This window comes from Desmodus rotundus, chromosome 12 (genome assembly GCF_022682495.2).
Source record: "Desmodus rotundus isolate HL8 chromosome 12, HLdesRot8A.1, whole genome shotgun sequence".
In the NCBI taxonomy this organism is placed as follows: domain Eukaryota; kingdom Metazoa; phylum Chordata; class Mammalia; order Chiroptera; family Phyllostomidae; genus Desmodus; species Desmodus rotundus.
In genome coordinates this window covers 19,876,385-19,891,557 of record NC_071398.1, presented here as the reverse complement: position 1 = coordinate 19,891,557, position 15,173 = coordinate 19,876,385, and positions in this window count along the sequence as shown.

Below are 15,173 nucleotides of genomic sequence, written 5' to 3'. Positions count from 1 at the left end.
ACCCCAGGTCTGCAGGCCCTGGACTGGCCTCCCCTGGGAGCCGTTGGCCTTGGCCCTGGGCCCTCACCTTGCCCCAACAACCCATAGCACAGCAGTGTTTTCTCAGATCCCCTGTGTTTGGGGAGACACTTGTACAGTCCAGAAGAAAAAAGAGGGGTCTGAGGAGGAACAGGCACAGATTAGGAAAAAGCTGGCCGGAGCCAGGAGGGAGCACCCAGGGCTTGGGCATTCCCGGAAGGATGTTGAAGCTGCCGGGGGCCCACCACCGGCCCTGCCAGGGCCCTGGCAGGACTGCTCCTTGGCCCTCTCAGGTGAGGGTGGGCCCAATAGCTCAACTCCTCCAGAGAGCAGCCAGGACCAGACCGCAGACCAGAGCTGTGCCCAGTAGCCCCAGGTAGCAGCAGGTGATGGCAGCGAGGGTCTATTCCAGCCCACTGCGGAGGGGAGAGGCATGGGGGGAAGGGTGGCCCACCCACTCCTCTGATGCTGCATTTTCATGCTCTTCTCCCTGCTACTCACTGCCTCCTCCAGAGAGCTTTCTCCAGCCCTTTATCCTCCTAGAGGCTGTGTTACTCCCCATTCACAGGTGGAAGAGTTAGACTCAAGTTCTGTAAGGGCAGAGATGGTTGAGACTGGGTGTGATAACTGGCGGGGGACGGGGGAGTCTGAGGCCAAGAGAAGTTAAAAGACTCACCCAAGGGCACAAGGCTGGGGGCCAAGTGCCCTGCACACTTCCCCGGACTCTGCAGCGTCCACAGGAGCTCCCCAGACCCTCCAGGAGACGGGCCCGTCCCCTCTCTGAGCTGAACATACTCTGTGTTGCTACCCTATGGGTCTCAGCGCAGTTCTCCTTTCATTCTTATCCTTGGTGCGGTGTCCAGCCTGGCCTTCTAGCCTGGCTCATGTTCACACTGTGTTCCAGGCATCTCTGTCCTGGCGCATGCTTAGCTGAGTATAAGTATTTGTTGAATGGGTCACTCTGACGGGGCGAGATCGTGTCTCACCACCTCAGGGATCCCAGGTCAGTGTCTGGAGCTCCCTACCAAGGGAACTGTTCTCATGGGTCTCATTCCAGTTCTCCGGTCCCGCCCTTCTCCTGAACCCTGGAACAGAGCAGATGCCCTTCAACTAGCTTCCAACAGGCACTGGCCACCAGAGAATGCAGAAGCCAGGAGTGACAAAGTGAGTTTTAGGACCTCACGGGTCCTCCAATGTCATTGCAGTCTCCAAAGCCCAAGCTCAGGCTTCCCCTGGAGGCAGAGCCGAGCCAGGGTGGTTTGCCGCACACAGCAGTGACCTTCCAGGTAGCCAGGGGGTAATCTGGATCCAGGTGGTTGCCCCAGGAGGAAGAGCAAAACCTCCAGGTCCTCTGTACTTACCTTGGCCCCAGGGTGGGAGCAGCACCTCTGAGGCTCCACTCTGGTGCAGGCCTTCGCAGGTCACAGGCATCCCTGCCAGCTCCTGAGGCAGCTGCAGCCAACTAACCCTGGGATCGCCAGCTCCCTCAGTGAAGTCCTCCCCCTCCCCCCCATTGTCCTATCAGGACCCAGGAGATTCTCAGAGCATCAGGGTGGTGTCCTAGGGTCATACACAGTGCGTGGAAGGGAGGGCCAGAGGCTTGGATGAACAGGCTCAGCTTGGGTGGCTGGAGAGCCAGGGGCTGCATCTCAGCTGCGGGGAATGAAAGGAAGAAGGATGTTCACCTACCACCAGCAGCCTCTAACCCACTGCCCTACTGCATCCCCTTCCTCCCTCCCCATGTCTCTTCCTCCCTTCCCCCATGGCTTCCCCTTGCCTCTCCCAGAGCCTGCTTTATCCCAAGCCAGCCTTCTGGCCTGCTCAGCAGAATGTGAGCTCCGAGCTTGCCACGTGCACCTTCCCTCCTGTGAGCCCTCAGTATCCTTCCTACAAAGCAAGAGAAGGGGATCGATTTCATGGGTTTCTTTTTAAGAAATTTTTTAAAGATTATATTCATATTTATTTTTAGAGAGAGGGAAAGGGAGGTTAGAAAGAAACATTCATTGGATGCCCCCTAACTGGGGACCTGGCCTGCAACCCAGCCACTTGCCCTGACTGGGAATCGAACTGGTGACCTTTTGATTCATAGGTTGGCAGTTAGTCCACTGAGCCACACCAGCCAGGGCTGATTTCACGGGGTTTTTTTGTTTTTTTGTTTTTTTTTTTGTTGTTTTTTTTTTTTGGTTTGTTCCAGGCAATGCACTCATACATTTTCTCATTCCTTTCCTTCTTCTCTTTACACACTTATACACATATGTTCTGCTTTACATACATTCTTTCATTTAATTTTTTGACTCAGTTTATAAGGTACATTTTTCCATTCTCATTTTACTAAAAAATTTCACGGGTTTTATTAGACCTTCTTTCCTGGGCGTGAATGTCTGGGTTTAAGGTATCTGGGTCCATCCTCAAATGCTCTCAGTCAGTTCCTCCATCAAGAGGCTTGAGCTCCTGCCCTTCCAACAGTCCACTCTTCTGGGCCTGCCTTCTCTTCCCCCATCACTATGGACCAAAGCTACCTCCAGCGGGGCTCCTCCATCTACACCTGTCTTCCCAAGGCCACTGCCACCCGCTCCATTGCAGGCCTACACTCCAGGGGCCCCCAGAGCCCCACACCCTTAGACTCACCCTGACAGAGCAGATGAGTACCTTCCCCAAAGATATTCTGGCCTGGAAACCACATGGCACAGTGGTAGCTGCCCTCGTCAGCAGGGCTGGCATTGGCCGTGGTAAGGTGTGGCATTCTGGGTCTGGCCTGTGTCTGCCAAGAAGCCGGATTCATACCCAAACTGTAGGTTGGGGGAGCTCCTTCTCACTGTCTCAACAGGAAGCTGACTCATCAGTTCAGCTGCTGGTCCCAAGACAAGAGCCCTGGCAGGGCTGCCCTGCACTGCACACCGGATCTGTGGCTTACACTTGTCACAGCAGACTGAGGCCGGGAGCGCCTGAGGCAGAGAGGATTCGAAATCACTCCGTGGCCATTCTTTAGGCGTTTACTCTCAGCTAGACTAATGTGAGGTCTTTTCTAGAGCCATTTGGCAATGCCTGTGAGAATTGTAATTCATCATACCCCCTGATCTAGCAATTCTATTTGCATAAATGTATCCTATAAAAATAATTGAACTCATGTATATTGGTTTGTCCACAAAGATATTATCTTTACAGTAATAAGAAACTAAACAACTACAATTAGAGCAGAGGTTAAAATTTAAAGTGAAACACCCATATCATGCAATACTATGCAGCCCCCCAAAAGGGAAATGTAGGGCTTCCACTTCTGGATAGTATGGGGTAGTTCGACCCTGAATAATGCTCCCAGTAAGAACAATGAGAAAAGCTACTGAAGCAGGCGATCTTTGTGGCCTGAGAGAGCTGCAGAAGCAACAGTAACCAGCAAGTTAAGATTGTGGAGAGGGGCGAACCGTGAAGGGGCAAGCGGACAGTCTGCAGCCGCTCGCATTTGCCGGTTTGGGCACGAGGCTGGGGATGCAGGTTTTCCCCCAAGCAGAAGGCCTCAGGTAGGACACGAGAAATTAGCAGTTTTTTACAGTCTCGCAGCCTGGAGTGACACAATTGAAGGCGTCAGGGGCCTTAGAGATAGGTTCAGGTTTCACACCATTTACTGAAGTTGGAAATTTTACATGGGAACCTAAAAAGCTAAGCCCAAACATCTGTAAAGCAGGCCAGAACTTTGCAGAGTCACAGTGCCAAGAAGATAAAGACCAGAGTTTGAGATCTCTTCAAAGGAGACACCCCAGTGAACACACCAGGCTTTCAGTTGAAAACCCTGAGAGGCTAAGCCCGAGGGACTGTTTGACAGCCACCTCAGTAATAACTGCTCCGCAAAATTATCAGTAGGTGATAAAAGTCATGGGTGAACGTTTGGGGGGGGTTATTTTTGTTTTTGTGTGTGTATTTTGAGAACAGAGTACTCATATATTCTCAAAGTACCTCCCCCCAAATTGTTAACTACAGAGAGGAAAAAAATAGTAATTAACCATGGAGCAACCTGGAAGAGACAGAAGAACCACAGCGAATGGGACTAACAGATACACGTGCCTTTGCCAGAGTGCACTGACAAAGGACACAGCATCCCTTTTGTGGTGATCCTGGCAGAGATGCGCGGCCTGAATCTAATCAGGAAGCGCACCGGACAGGCCCAGACTTTCTGTGAGTGACTGGCCAGCACTCTGTCGTGAAAGATAAAGGCCGTGGAGCTGCTCTGGGCTAAAGGAGACTGAGCAGACACGGAAACTAAATGCAGTGTGGGATCCTGGATCGGAGCCCAGGCCAGAAATTTTTTAAATTTTGCTCTAAAGAATATTGGTGAGAGAATTGGTGAAATTGGAAGATTAATAGATTAAATAATATTTTATTTTTCATTTGCTAATGTTGATTGTTGTACTGAGTTAAAAACTGAGGCTGATGGTTGATTTCTCATCAGAAATGATGGAAACCAGAAGACAATGAAAAGATTCATTGAGAGTTCTGGTGCGGAAAAAAAACTGCCAGTGTAGAATTTTTTTTACCTAGTGCAAATAGCCTTTAAAGATGTTCTCAGATAACAAAAGCAGAGAATTTGTCACCATCACACCTGTACAAAAAGAATCCTGAAGGAAAATCCGGGCAAAGGAGAAGTGACCCTCATTGAAAATACTGAAATACACGAAGGAATACACGAAGAGCACTAGAAAGGGTATTCATTAAATGTAAATAGATAGTATCCATACAAAGAAATAAAAACGTGTTTAAAATATATACTGACTTAAAATCTCTGTAAGAACAAGATACTTCACAACACACACAACCAACAGAGGAGCCCTATTTAGATTATATAAAGACCTACAAATCAGTAAAAGAAAAAAAAAAAAAAACAGTAGAAAATGGGCAAAAGACTTGAACAGGATCACTAAACAGGACATCCGAAAAAATCCATGAGCATATGAAGCAGCTCAATCTCTTCAGTCGTCAGGGAAACTACACACACTCCTGAATAGCTAAAATGAAGAAAAGCAGGTAATATTTGTCAAAGATTTGCACCAGTTGGAATCCTCATACATACGGGTTTATCTTCTTTGTTCATGTTTCAAAATCTAAAGGAAATACTTGAAGCCACTAATGGCAGCAGTGTGTGGGTTTAGGGTTATGAGAGGTCTTACACCTTTTAATATTTTTACTCCTGTTCAGCTGTATTTTTCATGTTTTACTATCACAACCAGACAAAAATGACACGTTTTACATTTTGAAAAGAACAAGCACCTCTCCCCCACCACACACGCACACAAGACCTAGTGCCTAATAGTATCTCCTCCCCTCATCTCTCCCGACCTCTCTGCAGACTCAGTCCCGCCCACTTCCGACTGGAAGCCACCTCCTCCTCCCTCTGGTCCCAGCAGCCCCTCCAGTTCCTTCAGTCCTAGTCCTGGGCATCTCCCTCCCTCACCGTCTCGCTGCAGTACAAGTGCTCCCAGGGAAACCACTTGCTGGGGACTCCTCAGCGTCTCTCTGGTCTCCTTTCCACAAGTAGAGTGAGGAGTAGGCTGCCACCCCTTCTCCATCTCCCAGGCGGCTGCACCAGCCCGCAAACCAGCCTCCACCTCCTGGTCCTGCACCTTCCTGGGGCACAGCAGTCCTCCCATCCGCCCTCCTCCCTCCAGGTCAGTCCTGCCAGCCATGGCTGTGTGACTGGGGACAAGTTATTTAAGCCCCAGTTTCACCTCTAAATCGGGGACCGTACACCTACTTCACAGAATTGTCATAAGGATTCGGTGAGGTAAAAACCTAGCACACGGTGCGTAATCAGTGTCGCCTATTTCTACTATTTCTATTAAGCTTAGTTGGATGGTATTGCACAGGTGACCCCCTGCCCCCCATCGAAGCACTACCTCTCTGCCTGGTGCCCTTCCTCATATCCTTCAGCTGCCCTTCCCAAGCCCCACCTGTCTTGCAGGTGCAGCTCAAACGCCTGGTAGGTGGTGCTTTCTGCAGCAACCTCTGCCTTTCTTGGTGCTCCCCCATCACTCAGGCCTGTGGTCACGAGATGGGGGTGAGGAGTCCACAGGACTGTGCATGAGCTGCTCTGGCCTCCAATATTCTCCCCAGCCTAAGAGGCCTCTCCTTCATGCACTCCTAAAGCAGAATGTGTCTGTCGGGCAGCCTCCCACCCCTTTTAAAAAGGAGAAAGAGAGGTTCCGAACCTGCGGGAGGGAGGGAAGAGGGAGGGCCTCACCCAAGGCAAGTAGCAGCAGCTAGAGAGGCAGGGCCCAGCCAGGCAGGGACATCTGGTTCCTATCTGAAGCCTTGGTTGGGTTAACATCTCCTTATCAGCTCCCGTGCAGAGGGTGTAGCACTTCCCACACAGCCCTCCTTATGGCCCCAGAACCCAAGGTTTGGTGTCTGCTTCCTGCCTAGGTGTGGAGGGTTGGGGCACACAGATGCAGTGCAATTGTGGGCCAACCCCAATATCCAGGTCTCAGAGAGCCCCTAGTCTGGGCTCTGGAGGTGAGGGGGTAGGACATATCAGTGCTGGGATGTGAAGGGCAGGGGACCACTTCTTTTGCAAGGAACAGGAAGCCAAACTGCAATTGATTTAAGCAAAGGAGGCGGTTTATTGGCCCATGAAACAGAAGTCCTGGGGAGGCCCCAGCTTCAGGAATGGCTGGAACCTTGGACTTCAGCTGTGATGTCAGAAACGCATCCCTTTCCTTCTCTCTGTTCTTCCTCCCTGTTTCAGTTTGGTTCTCAGGCAGACTGTCCACGTGTGGTGGAGAAATGTCCGCCAGGCACCCAGGACTTGAGTCTGCCAGGTTAGCCACCCCGGGGGAAAGGGAGAGTTCCCTTCCTGTTACCTAGAGCACCAGTCCAGGGCTGAGGCTGGCTGACCAGAGTCTGGATAATGTGACTGCCCAAACCAGTCCCTGTGGGCAGGAGGCTGGCCAGGCCTTGGGTCCCTTGTGCCCCTCTAGAAGCTAAGGGGGTGGGGGCTGGTAGAGGGAAGGCAATGTCAGTTCATCTTCGAGGATTTCAAGTCTCAGCATGGTGGTTCCCAGAGGAAAGGTAGATTCAGTTACCAAAAGGTGCTAGGCAGGTACCTGCCGTCCAAAGGGACTCACAGAGCAGAAGGGGGTGGGGAGGGGCTCACCCCTGCTGAAGAGAGGTGCCCTCCGTTCACAGAGCCGCCTCCTCACTGCCTCTCCATGCCGCTCCATACAGGGAGGCTCTGTGTCATGATGGTCCCAAGAAGCTGGCAGTGGTTTCTTTTGCAGCTCGGATAGAAAAGCCCTGAGGTCCTGGTCACCAGAGCCCCGTGACACCCTTCCCGCCCACAGACCAAGACCTCATGGCTCTTTGATGACAGTCAAGATAATTGTAGAGAATTGGCCACCTGCTCATCTGCCCCTCGGGTGGGTGGTCGGGTGACTCGGCGCACACGGTGCCTGGCATGTCGGGGACACTCGGGGCATGAGGTAGGTTGTATTTTCCAAGGTGGCCGCCACGGCACTTCCCATCCCATGTGACCTCCTCTCTTTTCCGTCCCCATATTTGTTATTTTGAAAACGGAGACATATTTGACGCACAGTAAACCGCACATATTGGAAGTGTCCAGTGTGGTCACTTGTGATGTGTACGCCCCTGTCGGACCATCACCACTGTCAAAAGATCGAACATATCCGCCAACTCCAACAGTGTCCCGCACCCCTTTGGCATCCCTCCACCCCCCCGCCCCAGCACCTCCAGGCAGCCCTTGGTGCTTTCTGCCGCTGTGGGCTCGTTTGCGTTCTCTGGACTTTCATGTAAAGTGAGCAGTGCTGCACACTCACTGCCGTCTGACTTCATCCAGCATGGTCACCTTGAGAGCCTGCCATGCCGTTGCATGTGTACTAGCTAATTCGTTCTCGCTGCTGAATTGCATTTCCTTGTATAGCCTTGCCATAATTGACTTCTCCGTCCACCTGTTGGTGGGCATTTGCGTTGTTTCTCATTTCGGGCTGGTTCAATAAAGCTGCTGCGAACATCCATGCGAACGTCTCCGTAACACACACGTGCTTTCATTTCTCCTGGGCGAACACGCGGGAGCTGCATGGCTGGGTCCCGTGGCGTGTGTTTCACTGCCTGAGAAATCGCCAAGCCGTTGTCCGCAGTGGTTGCATGAGTATCTTCAACAACACTGGGTACGGTCAGTCTTTTTTATTTTAGACCCTCTACTGAGTCTGCAGCGGCACGTCATTGTGGTTTTAATTTGCATTCCCTAATGACTGATGATGTCACCCAGTCACCGTGCTGGGAGGAAGCCAAGCAGCGGTGCAGAGAGGACAGCCACCTTCAAGCCACCCTTGCTGGTGCCACATGGAGCAGATTCAAGCAGACCCCCAAACTGCCCAAACTGCAGATTCATAGGCAAAGTAGATGATTGGTATTTTAAACCACTGTGGTTTGGGGTGGCTTTGGGCAGCAGCAGATGACTGGCACAGGAAATCTCACACTGGTGGTGATGTCATTACTACTGACCTAGTTCCGGTCATCCACATGAGGTTTATATCTGTTCTCGAAATAAACCCTCAGCTCCTAGAAGGCAGACATCGTCTCATTCATTTCCAGAACCTTGCCCCTGACTGTCAGATCTTACCCTTTCAGGTCTAGCCACACCTCCTCCTCACTCCCCCAGTAGTCCCAGCGTGCTCTCACAGTCTTACATTAGCTCCCTCTGGCTCACCCAGCCGCCAGCCCTTCACCCTCTCTTAGCCCCCTCCCCAGGGAACAGAATAGCGCACTGAAGACCTTAGGCACTCCTGTTACACCGCCTGGGTTTGAATCTTGGCTCTGCTACTTTTCTAAGCTGTGAGAAGTTAACCAAATTCTTTAACCTCTCTGAGCTTCAATTTTATCTTCTACAAAATGGGGATGGTAGTGCCTACCTAAGAGGGTGACTGTGAGGCTTAAATGAGAGGGTCCTTGTAAAGAACTCAGCAGACTTGGCCTGACGCCTGCTTACTGTTGTTTCTACCGTGGCATCCTGTGGTATCTGCGGATATAAAGACACCCCCCGCCCTCCCTCCTGGGAGCTCGGCCGCCCAGCTCCTGATGGAAGCGCATCGGGTGTGTGGGTGGGAGGAGTTAATACTGATTCTTCTGGGAGATTTGCAAATGTGGAATCACTTGGGTTTTGTTTTTTTTAAAGATTTTAGTTATTTTTAGAGAAGGGGAAGTGAGGGAGAGAAACATCAATGCAAGAGAGAAACAATGATCGGTTGCTTCCAGTACATGCCCAGATGGGACCAAACCCGCAACTCAGGCATGTGCCCTGACCTGGAATCGAACCAGCAAACTTTTGCTTTGCGGAATGACATCCCACCGACTAAGCCACACCAGTCAGGGCTCACTTGGGTTTTTTAATCCTGGCTTCTTTCCTTACAGATTGTGTATTGCCAGGTGAAATGTTCCACCCCTGTGAGCCTACTTCCTGCCCCCCAGAAGAGGGGTGGCACTCTGTGCCAAACGGGTGAATGTAATGATGTTATATAAGACAGCATCCTAATTCAAAGTGAGCCCCTGATAAATAGTAGCTATTAACACTAATACCATTTACCTTATGATGCAAAAAGTAACAGGTTACTGAGGAAGGAGAACAAGAGTGGTGGAATGTATATTTTTGGGGAATTTAAAACTGTGTGATTGAAATTGTTTTAAAACACAAAACCCAAATTTTAATAAAATCAAAAATTCAAATTATTACGTAAAAAATTTAAATACAGTATACTACACTGTATGCGAGATAACTATTTTTACCCCATTTTATAGATGAAGAAACTGAGTCTCAAAGAGTGGAATAACTTGCCCGGGAATCAAGCAGCCAGCCAGAACCAGAGCCAGAATTAGAACCCAGGTCTATCTGACTCCAACGCCCACGGCCTTTCCCCGAGTTCACTGTCTGGTTTCTGGATAAGAGCAATTCGGTGGTCAGACCGCATGATGCGGGGAGAGTACCAGCCTGCAATTGGCTTCCAGTGAGGAGCTGGCCTGTGCCCGTCCTCCTTAGTCTTCTGAAGATCGGATGTCTCCTCCAGAAATCTAGTGTGGTGTCCTAGCCCCCTGGCCCTCCCACATTTGCTCCATGGGGTCCCCTCCCCTAGGGCAGCAGCTGTGTCTAAGGCTGAGCAGGCCCCTTCAGAGGTGCAGGCAACTACCTGCACCCCCGCTCTCCCGGGCCCACTAACTCCCCGTCTCACGTGGGCAGCAGTCCCATTCCCAGAACCCGAGTGATGGCAAGGCTTTGGACCTCCCATAATCTCCATCAACTCTTCCCTAAAAAGAATGAAATAGCTTCAAGGCAAGTCCTGAAATCACTTCTCAGTGCCCCTCCTTAACCTCTACTAGATATCCCACCTGTGACTAAAGCAAACCATGGCCAGACGAGGCCTGGTGTGGCAGGGTGCTCTCTAGGTACAGGCGCGTGGACCGCTCCTTCTTCAGCGCGGCCCTGCGCGCTGTGCCGGGGCCACTGATGGCTGACAGTGGGGGATTTTCTCTTGCTTTCCCTCTGCTGTGGAGAAAAAGGAAAAGTGTCAAAACGGTTTATGGTGGATTCCAGTGTCGGTTTGAACCTCAGAGAGCCTCCGTGTGTAACTGTCTCCCAGTTGCTCAAATAAAGGGCAGCTGCTTTCTAGAGGGCATTCAGTTATCCTGTCTTTCATTCAGTTACAGTTTGTCACTCAGCTCTTGTTGCAACTTACAGGAAAGAAAACGTATAGCAAGTCCCCTAATTGGAGAACACGTCACTAAGCAGAAATTGACCAACAACCGGCAGACTTTCCCTGGGGCTCAGTGAAGATCAAGAGGCAACTGTAGAATGACAATAAAAAAAAATTTAAAAAAAGAGCCAACTGTAGGGTGTGCTGTGCCTTAGTGAGCCGTGGCGAAGGAAGGGAGAGCACCGCGGGGTATTCCAGTCTTCCTAAAAAGGTTAGGTGTGGCCGCTTAGCTGAGCAGGTAAGAGACACAGGGAACAAAGAGAGAATCCCCTTCTACCTCTGACAGTAAGTGCTCATGAGCACGAAGGAAAGGCCATGTGAGACGCTGAAGAATGAGCATGTACAAGCTATGGAGAGAGGCCTCGCCACAGACCAACGCGACAACACCTTGTCTTGACACCTAGCTTCCACAATGGAAAAAATATGTTTCTGCTGTTTAAGCAAAAAAAAAAAAAAAAAAAAAAAGCTCAGTGTGGGGCATCCTGTTGTCTGGTGAGGGTAGGCGTCTTCAGAGTGAAGACACGATAGATTTTGCCGATGGCACACCATCCACATAACTGCCAGTGTCCCAAAGTGTTCACGGGAGCAGCAGTGCGATGGATTCAATTGCACTTTGAAGGGAAAAGAAGGTTCTGAGAAGTGACCACTGTCAGGTGTGACACAGGAAACCAGAGCCCACTGGGCTGTTCTAACTGATCCTCGGCAGAAGCAGCCGTGTGTGTGGCTTAGTGTCAACACCCTGATCACAGGCAATGATTAGAGAGCCTGAACCCTAACCCAGGGGAGGAGAGGAAGAACAGCAAGAGATTTTATTTTTAAACAGGCATTTTTTTAAAGAATTTTTTTTATTTTTAGAGAGGGGAAGGGAGGGAGAAGGGGAGAGAAATATCAATGTGTGGTTGCCTCTTACACACACCTAACTGGGGACCTGACCTGCACCCCAGGCATGTGCCCTGACTGGGAATTGAACCAGCGACCTTTTGATTTGCAGACTGGCACTCACTCCCCTGAGCCACACCAGCCAGGGCTGTAAAGAGAGTTTTACGTCTAGGATGAGGTGCGGCACCAGCTAAAATGGAGACGGTCTGCACATAGACCTGAGAGAGCGGGATGCCAGACACTTCTACGGCATTCTGAGAAGAAAAAGTGGTGCCCTGAACAAGCAAGTGTGTCGTCGGGCCTGGAGACCTGCACTGAGCAAGCAGGCAGGAGAGGAGAAGGAACCTCGCTTTTTCATGCTCAAGTCCTCTATGCTCGTTGCCACTGGGGCTCTCCCTCCCATGATTCTGCTGAGCTTCAGTTTTAAAAAGCCACCAGGAGGAGGGGAACAGGTCACTGGGTGACATGCTGGCCAGGCCCTGCCGTGTGCACTCTCTCCTCTGGGGAGACTGGACACGGTCTCCCTGGGAGGTTGCTGTTGTTCCCACTCATGGCCTGTGGGGGCAGAGGTTGGGGGTCCAAACTGGTCACTCAGTGGAGATGGGGGCTGACTGGCCCAAAAAGGCCATGAAGTGCAAACGTCCAGCTCCATGCAGAGCCCTGAAGGAGCGGGAAAGCACAGAGGCCAGGTCAACCAAGGTCACCAGAGGCCTGGGCAAGCGCTGCTCACAGATCACCCACTCAAGGCAATTGCACTGAGCTCCCGGAGTCAGTTTAGACCAAGCCCAAGCAGAGAGGAAACAAGTCATAATGAGCTTGGTTAAAAGACATCAGCCCCAGTGGGACTTGGCGACTACAGCCCACCTCTTGTCACAAGCATCTAGCCAACAGGTCTGGGCACAGCTCCTTTGCTCCTCAAGCCACATGTCCCTCAGCCTCCTTGATCAGTCAGTTTTGCTCCTCTCCCACCACCTCCCCAAGTCTGGAAACCTCTGGTCCCAGGCCTTGCAGTTCTCACGAGAGAAAAAAAAAGCCGCTGTTGTACGTTGAAAAATTTTGCAAGGGGCCAAGTATTTAATACACACTATTTAAATCTTGCACACAAAAAAGTATCGTTGCCCATTTACAGGCAAGTAAATAGGCGCTGTGATGAATAATTTTATGTGTCAACTTGGCTAAGCTACGGTGCTCAGCTGTTCAGTCAAGCGCCGTTAGATATTGCTGTAAAGGTATTTTCTAGATGTGATTAACATTTAAATCAGCAGACTGAATAAAGCAGGTTTTCTTCCCTAATGTCAGTGGACGTCAGACATTTAGTTGAAGGCCTTAAGAGAAAAGACTGAAATCCTCCAGAGGAAGGACTTCAGCCTGCAGACTGCTTTGAAATGCGAGACCACAACGCCAGCCAGCTCTTCCCTGGGCTTCCAGCCTGCAGAGCGCCCTGCACATTGCAGCGGTCCAGCCCCCACAGTCCTGTGAGTAAACTTTTTTCCTGTATTAACTCTTGTTTTTAAGGGAAGTTTAACTTTTATTTTTTACAATTTCAGTATTCCCATTATTTTCTACTCCACCATCTTGACCAAAAGTTCATAAATTCTTTAAAATAAACCCCTCCACACACACACACAGACACACACACACACACACACACACACCCTATTGGTTCACTCATAAGTAGTGTCTCCTGGCGACTAATGCAGAAGGTCAGGAAAGGCAACCTCCCAGGGTCATACACCAAGTAAGAGGCGAGGCTGCCATTCAGATCAGACCAGGCCGGCTTCAAAATCGTGCTTTTGACCAGACGGGACGATCCCCTTCATCTTGGCCTCTGAAAGGCTTGCGTCCAAGGATGCCCCAGATCCAAGTGTTTGAGGGTCCCTAACCCTAGAGCCTCCCACGGGAAGGGCAGTGGGAGGGAAAGGTCACATCCCTCTTTTCGAGGCTGCAGCGAAGGAGCTGCTTCTCAGTCCTTCCGGTGTCACAGGGGCCACACTGAGTTATCACCTCTCAGGGGAGATTTTATTAGACTGACAGAGGTTTCTAATTCATCCTGCCAAAGTGCACTGCGTAGGAGGGGCCGCGTGAACCCAGGAAACCTCAATTCATGTGACACAGCGCCACCTACTGGTCAGTTATAAGGCTCAAGGCCGTAAATGAATCTGACCGCTTGAGGCCACTAGAGCGTTAGCCCCATTTCACAGGCAGGCAGGGTAGAGAGTACTACCCTTTCCAATCCATTTAATATCCTAAAAATAGAAAAGGCCTTTCAAAATGAGATGCATCAAACATTGAAGATCAGAAAGTATAATTCAGGATATACTGAATCAAGCAGAAACTCTTTTAACAGTTTTCCATTTAGGAGTCAAAGGGAAACAATTACCCTTCAGGAGGGTAATCTGTAGAAGGAAGGTACCGCTATTGGTGCAGATAACACAGTGATGTTAATTCTAAATGTTTTAAATTTACAGCCCAGTAGTCATAATAACTTACGCTTTATGTTTGCAAACAACTCTTTGGAAAACAAGGTTGCTTTAGGCCCAGTCCATGTGTTATTTCGCCGTTTTAACAGCCCAAAGGTCTGAGACGTGACATGTGCGAGGCTGTTCCTCTGGCATGGCAGGGTGTCAACTCCAGTGGCAGCAGGAGCAAATTAAGAAGCAACAGTGGCTTTCTCTCTCCAGCCAGGCCACCACTGCATAATGCCTGTACCTACTTTACCTCAGTTTCCACATTCTGTTTTACACTTGGTAGCACAGGTACAATTTTATGTATCATGTTGATCTTTTGTGCAGGCAAATTACTACACTGAGTTACTACAGATGAAGAATATTTCACAAGCAGGCATGGCAACAGTAATTAAAATGTCTGTTTATTCATTCACAAACCTAGTAACATGAAAAGAAAATCTTAACTGAAACCTGCCTTGATAGCAATACAGCGCACGATGTGAATACCGTGTTCCTGGGGGGCAGAAATGCTTGGTCACCCTGCGTGCCTAGCGTCACCAGGGCTCTTGAGAAAAGATCCCATTTACCTAAGTGCCTCGGACGTCTTCAGGACCACCAGCCAACGCTGCACAGGGACAGAAAGGGCTGAACAGAAGTGCACATTTACACATGCAAAGAACGCGTTACAGCACTTCACAGTAACTACGGTGGCGCTTCGATGCCTCCCAGGAGTTGACCAGAGAGTAAAGTGTGAACTGTGCCACTAGAACACCCTTCACCGAGACAGGCTGAGGCAGCTCCCCGCCCCCTCCCCCGCACACCCCCCTGTTCTGGGGAAGGAGAGGCTGAACAGGGTGATGGGAACCCTCGGACTGAAATGGAGTTTCTTTTTTGGCCTTCCTCTCTCCGCCCCCATGTGACATTCTCGAGTGTAAGGCACGAGAACCTGGCGTGGAGAAAAGATGTGCTCCGAGTCCAAGTTCTTGGTGTGCAAAGGAATTCCTGGCTTAGAATTTTTGAAACAAATGCTAAAAATATTCTTCCCACCTCTTGTAATTACTGTCCTTGAGGGACAGAAAAA